The sequence below is a fragment of the Neopelma chrysocephalum genome, unplaced genomic scaffold (genome assembly GCF_003984885.1).
Source record: "Neopelma chrysocephalum unplaced genomic scaffold, ASM398488v2 Primary Assembly neopelma1_86552, whole genome shotgun sequence".
Taxonomy (NCBI): domain Eukaryota; kingdom Metazoa; phylum Chordata; class Aves; order Passeriformes; family Pipridae; genus Neopelma; species Neopelma chrysocephalum.
In genome coordinates, this window is record NW_020916090.1 from 1,486 (window position 1) to 8,372 (window position 6,887).

Here is a 6,887-nt window from a genome sequence, read left to right on the forward strand (position 1 = left end):
AGTCACCCAGAGAGAACATAGATGCTCCACTCTTGGAAACGTTCAAGGCCAGGTTAGAAAGGGCTGTGAACAACCTGATCTAGTTGAAGGTGTCCCTGTTCATTGCAGGGGCATTGGACTAGATGACCTATAAAGGTCCCATCTGACTCAAACTATTTAGGATTCTATAGTTCTTTCCTACAGAGCCAAGTCTGACAAGGATCACCCAGGTTTCAGACCCAGCTGAGCATCCCCTTTGATGGCCCATCTGGCAGCTCTGCTACAAAGCTGCTGCAAAGAACCTCCAGACCTAAAGGAGCTTTTGTGCTGGGCTCAGCTGTGGCTCTCAGGGCAGGCTTTTGGCTGCCAGGTGCCCACCAAGGCTCTCTCTCACTCCTCCTCCTTCTCCACTCCCCTTGGTGCCTGCAGGGTTGTTTCTCCCACATTTCTCTCACTCCTCCCTGGGTTACAGCACCCTGGATTTTATCCTTTCTCCAAAGGGTTATCACACAGGTGCCTCTGGAATTGCTTTTTGGCTCTGCTTTGGGCACTGGCTGGTCCATTTTGGAGCCACCTGAATTTGGCTCTCTCTGACACAGAGTCAACTCTTGATCTCCTCTTCCCTAAGGGAAACCTGCACTCCCTCTCAATGCTACCAAACCTGATCCACAGGGTCATTCAAAGTGTCCAGGAATACAAGAGGTCATTGAGCCCATTATTCCTCAGGCTGGTTAAACAAGACTTTGTCCTCTTCCTGTCCCTGACTGCAGGTTCTTTCTGTCAGAGCAGAGCTGGGCTGGACCTCAGCTGTGCTTTGCTCTAGAGCCTGCTGGGGTGGGGGCAGATGGCAATGGAAGAGTTGGGTTGGACTGGATGATCCTTGTGGATCCCTTCCAGCTCATCCTATTTTGTCATTCTGTGATTGTTTGTGTTTGGTTTGGTTTTGTTTGATCTTTCTGCCCTCCTTTTGAATTGCTTTTCCTCTGACCCATGAGTTTTTTCTTCATTGTCTTGGGTCTTGCTGGGCACCTGATGGCAAGACAAGTTTATCCAGCCCACTCATCTTGACCAAAGTTTTGGTACAAGTCACCATTAACTAGATGAGGTTTCTCACAGACTCGCTGCAACTTGGCATCATCCACAAAGGAGTGGAAAGTGCATTTCATCCCATCATCCAGAGACATAATAAAGATGTTCCATAGGAATGGTCAAGGGCTGGTTCCTGATGGATGTCACCTGGGAGTTGCTGCCAAGATGAATTTGTGCCATGACTTTTGAGCCTCATCAGTCATTAAAATTCCCACCCACCACGTTTCACTTGTCCAGTCCAGTTCTCACCAGTCTGGCTCTAAGGAGACCACAGGAGACCATGTCAAGGGCCTTGATAAAGTCTGGGCACAAAACATCCCCTCTTTTCCCTCCCACAGGGGTTCTTCAATCCCTGCCTTGTCCTTCCCATGCCTGGGAATGGATGCAGGAGGACTTGCCAGATCCCCTTCCCAGCCTGAGCAGTCCGGAACTCTGCCAACCCTCCTTGCTGCCCTGTTTGCAGACTGCTTCCATGTCTGCCTTTGCCAAGGCCCCAGGAAGCTCTGGGATGGCTCTGGCCTTTCCAAGGGTTTGGGAGAGGTCTCCCAGTGACACTGCCCAGCCTTCTCAATATCCCTGACACCAAAACATTTTCAATATCCCAGAGTTCCAGTTTAGTCCTCAGGACACAACACATATTCTCATGGTTCTTCAGGAGAAAACTAGAAGTGATTTCATTAGAGAGGTCAACTGGTGGAGCAGCCCAGTCTGGTCTGGCCCCACAGCAGTGCCCAGCCCAGGGGGCTGCAGAGCTCTGGGCACTCCCCCCACAGCCCCAGCCCCTCTGAAGGGCACAGCAGCTCCTGGGGCACAGAGAGGAGTCTCAGCATCCCCATCAGCTCAGGGGCTGCACACTCAGCATGGCAGGAGGAAATGGAGGTCAGGGAAACTGCAGGAGCCCTGGTGCCACCTCCAGGAGATGCCCAGCACAGCCTGACTGTGCCCCTCAGTGCCAGCCCCTCTGCCCAGCCCAGCACAGAGTCCTGGCCCAGGGACAGAGCAGCCTGTCCCCAGGGGGGCTGCAGAAAGAGGTTTCTCTGTGCCATGGATTCCTCTCTGCAGGCCCAGAAATGCTCCCTTGCTCTTCTGCAGGGACATCGCTTTGCCCAGGTCAGTGTGTCCAGGCTGCCTTGGCCAGTTGCAGATCCCAGCCTGGGATCCCTGCAGGGCCCTGAGCTGGAGGTGCTGCTCTGCACAGGGAGGGGCTGTGGCACCCTGAGCTGACCCTGCACTGACCATGCTGATCAGGGTGGGGAGCAGAGCCAGCAGGATGGGGATACTCCTCTCCACCCTCTGCCATAGTCCTGGAAGGCTCAGTAGCCAAGAACAAGGCTGGGTAGGACCATGGGCTGTTTCCAATGGCACAAAGGGCAGGGCAGGGCTCCACTCCATCCAGCCTGTGGGCTGGAATGTTCTTCAGGACACCCTCCTGGAAAGCCCACCCCTGACTGCTTAAAACCACTCTGAAGGCATTGGGTGGGGTAACTTTCAAGAATTGGGATCAGCACCTAGCAAAGGCTACATGGCTACTCAACACCAGAGGCTCCGTCAATCGAGCCGGCCCTTCCCAATCAGAATTTCTTCACATTGTGGATGGAGACAAAGTCCCAGTAATTCACTTGAGAGGTATGTTAGGTAAAACAGTTTGGATTAACCTTGCCTCGAGCCAAGGCAAACCCATTTGTGGGATTGTCTTTGCTCAGGGACCAGGATATACTTGGTGGATAATGAGAGAAGATGGAGAGACCCGGTGTGTGCGTCAAGGAGATTTAACTTTGGGGGAAAATTAATTCGTATTCTGAGTTGTATGTTACAGGAAATAAGTCACCAGATGAGGAAGACCCAAACGAAGCTGATGCTGGTGTTCAACAATAAGATAGCCTTAGAAGACAAGACCTGTATAAGCACAGGATACAGGCGAATATGGGATATGGGTGTGACGTAAAATGGTATGGAAAAAGGGGTGGAGATTGTAGTGGGTTTGTTTACCTAAATAACATTTCCTTTTCCTGGGAGAGAACCTAGGGTAAGTCAACTGATTTATTTTGACCAAACAGATATTCTATACCCTGTTACATCAGCTCAGATATAAGAGAGCGAGGAGGAAGCAGCTTGCTCTCTCTCTTCCGGGATAGCTGCCCTGTAGACAGCCGCTTCCCCTCGCTTCTCGTGGGGAAGTAGAATTTTACTGTTAGTTTCTTTTTCCCTGTGTGTGTGTAGTGCTTTTAGTTTTATTTTCCTTCTCAGTGTATATGTAAACTGCCTTTCCTTAGTAAACCTGTTTTTTTATGTTTTCTTTTTTTTCTTCTCTCTTCCCTTTCCCTCCGGGGGGGTGTTGGTTAACATAGTGTAGATGGACACCTGGCATTCAGCCAAGGTGAAACTACCATAAAGGGCCATTCTGGAGTGGAGAGGATAGTCCGTGACATCACAAAAGGGCCCAAAGCACATGGGTTGGTCTGCACTGTGCTGCTGTGGGGTGTTGGTTCTTTGGTCGCCAGGGGCTATTCCGGAATGGAGAGGATAGGCCGTGACATCACAATGGCACCCATGGAACATGGGTGGGGCTGCACTGTGGGGTGGGAGGTGTTGGTTCTTTGGTCACCAGGGGCTATTCCGGACTGGAGAGGATAGGCTGTGACATCCCAAAGGAGCCTCTGGCACATGGATGGGGTTGAACTGTCCCATGGTGGGGGCTTGGTTCTTTGGTTTCCGGGGGTGTGGTGGGGAAAAAAGGTGTTTTTTCCCCCTGGAGTTCAAAAAATGGGAACCCCCGAGGGGGTGGTGTCTCTCCTGATGTTGACCCAATCAGCGCCCCTGCAAAATTCAAACCTATCACAGCAGAGCGGAAAAGAAGGGGGAGGAGGGAGTTGGAGAAGAAGTGGCCATGTTCTGAGAGCACGAGGGGAGAAGGGGCAGGAGCCCCGCTGGGGACCACGCCCCCTCAGCCCCCCGGCTGGGGTCCGAGAAACTCGGAAACAGTGTTCAACTGGACCCAGGTCTGGGACTGAAAAAGCTGGGAGTTCTTCTCCACTGTGAGCGGGCAGCAGAAGACAGAAAGGCGGCAGCAGTGAAGCCAGGTAAAACCTGGAATGCGAATTTAGTAGAGCAATACAGGAATTAGAGAGTTAAATACAAAATGCAGGCTTTAAGCAAAAGCCTAGAGAACTTAGTATTAAGAAACAGCGGAGATAATAAATTCACTAGAATACAGGACACTCTGACATGCAACACTGTGTCTAGTTCAAAAGAACCAAATTCCAGCCAAGTCACTCCTCTCATTTGTCCAAACAGAGGCCAAGCACCTACAGACAGCCTACAAAGTTCTTCCTTTTTTCAAGTTGTCTCAGAACCAGTCAAAGTTTTCCACTGTTTCAAAACCAAACTCAGGGGGAGATTCCTTAGGAATCTTAAACTTTGAATCCACACAACCCATGATTGCAAAACACAAACAAAACACACACTAGGCCCACCCCCTGTGAATTGGGTCTGGGGGCTTTTTGGGACCACTCCATCATTCTCATCATCTTCAGAGCACAAAGGGTACCTGGTCACGCAGTTCTTGACTGTGTTCTGCTGTTCAGGCCAAGATATGAGTGTTCTCCAAACAGCACAGGCCTTGTCTTGACAAGAGACTAAACATTTCTACTGAATTCAGGGGTAAAATTGATATAGGGAGCATGGAATGGGGTGAGAGGGTTGAGGAATGTGTAAACTACTTGTGCTAAAGGGTGAGGAATATAATATAGCTACTTCTAAAATCTACTTCTACTATAAGTACATATAAAGCTTAGAAAAATTAGAAAAAAAAAATAAAAACTAAAAGGGTCTTAAGGCATCGGTTTATGCCAACACATTCAGTTTAGAGGCATTAGAGAGATGTGACTGAACCACTTTTGTCCCCCAACTTTTAATGATGGCAAATCAGATCTACTGATAGAAATGAATTTATTCAGGGTTACAAAGGATCAGACAAAAGATCTTCATCAGAATTACTTACTGCACAATACAAACACTAAAACTACCAGGAGTACCGAATAAGATAGGACAGTGCTCTACACTAAAGCAAGTCTTGAAGCAATTCTACTCAAGCTGGCACAAAAGCAAGAATTCTTAATTAGAGATGGATGGAACTCCCCCAGACCAATGCTGGTGGGGAGATCTCTGCTCTCAACCTCCAGCAGTGATTTTGGGGGGTCCCCAGCCAAGGCAGGAATCTCCACACACCCCCCAAGAAGGGTTCTCTTGGAAGAACCTGCCCCTGGGAAAGGGGACTGGCCCTTTCTGGTTGAAAGGGATGGACTGACAGTCACTGGACTCCAGGGGTTGCCTCACCATCAGGGGCTTCATTCGGGGTGGAAGCAGCGGCCGAAGCTCTTCCCGCAGTCGGGGCACTGGTAGGGCTTCCCTTACCGGTGGGTCTGTTGGTGTCTGGTCAAGTTAGACTTGTCAGAGAAGCTCTTCCCACACTCCCCACACTTGTAGGGCCTCTCCCCGGTGTGGATGTGCCGGTGGGTGATGAGGGTGGAGTTCCGGTTGAAGCCCTTCCCACAGTCGGTGCAGCGGAAGGGCCTCTCATCCGTGTGCGTCTGCTCATGCCTGAGAAGATCTGAGCTGGTCTGAAACCTCTTCCCACATTCCAAGCACTTGTAGGACCGTTCTCCAGTGTGGATGAGCTTGTGTCGGATCAGGCTGGAGCTGTACCTGAAGCTCTTCCCACATTCCCCACACGTGTAGGGCTGTTCACCAGTGTGAATGCGCTGGTGTTTGCGGAGGCTGGAGCTGTCAAAGAAGCTCTTCCCACATTCCCCACACGAATAGGGCCGTTCCCCAGTGTGGATGCGCTGGTGTTTGATCAGGCTGGAGCTGTGCCTGAAGCTCTTCCCACATTCCCCACATGAATAGGGCCGTTTCCCACTGTGGATGTGCTGGTGTTGGATCAGGCTGGAGCTCTGGCTGAAGCTCTTCCCACATTCCCCACATGAATAGGGACGTTCCCCAGTGTGGATGTGCTGGTGTCGGATCAGGTAGGTGCTCTTCCTGAAGCTCTTCCCACATTCCAAGCACCTGAAGGGCTTCTGCCTGCTGGGAGGCTGCTCAGGGACCACCAGCTCAGAGCTCCGCCTCAAGCTCCGGCCGCCTTCCCGGCACGGGCTGGGTCTTTCCTCCTCAGAGCACCCTGGGCTGGCTTTAGAGCCCCTCCTGCGGGGGGATCTCCGGCCCTTTTCCTCCCCACTGCCTTCCTGCACTGTGGAGCCCTTCAAAACGGCCTCTCCCACCAGGGTCTCACGGGGGGATTTGTCCTCCGGGCTCTCCGTCCTCAGCTCGGGGCCTGGGGTAGGAAGCAAGAAGGACAGGGAGGGGATTTGCCTCCGGCCCACAGGGAAGGCCAAGGACATCCCCCCAACTCCGGCCCCGGCAGGACGGCGGCGGCAGCGGGGTTGTCCTGCAGCCGGGGCCATGCTGGGCTGCCAGAGCCAGCACAACACCCGCCCAAAGGGCCACTGACTTCCTCCTCACCTGCCTGGGGGGCCCAAGGCATCTTCCTCTTCCTCGCAGCCTCCTCCTCCATCCGCCCAAGATTTGGGAAGGAGAAATCCTGATGGGGGGGAAAACAAGGGCTGAGTGTGTTGGCTTGGGGGTTCCTCCTGCCCAAGTCCATCTCTAGAACTCACCGGGCATCCTGTGACCATAAATCCTCCAAAACACCAAGATTCAGCCCAGAAAAACCCAAACCACCCAGATTCAAGCAAAAAGCCCCTCAGAAATAGTGACATGAACCCCTCCCCAAACTGCAAAATGTTAAGATTCAGCCAAAA

At 51.9% G+C, this 6,887-nt stretch overlaps 1 pseudogene; it reads right to left on the reverse strand.

Annotated features, from left to right (window-relative positions):
* Positions 1–5,438: 5,438 nt before the first annotated feature.
* LOC113979649 lies at positions 5,439–6,149 on the reverse strand (annotated as a pseudogene).
* Between the last annotated feature and the right edge of the window lie 738 nt (positions 6,150–6,887).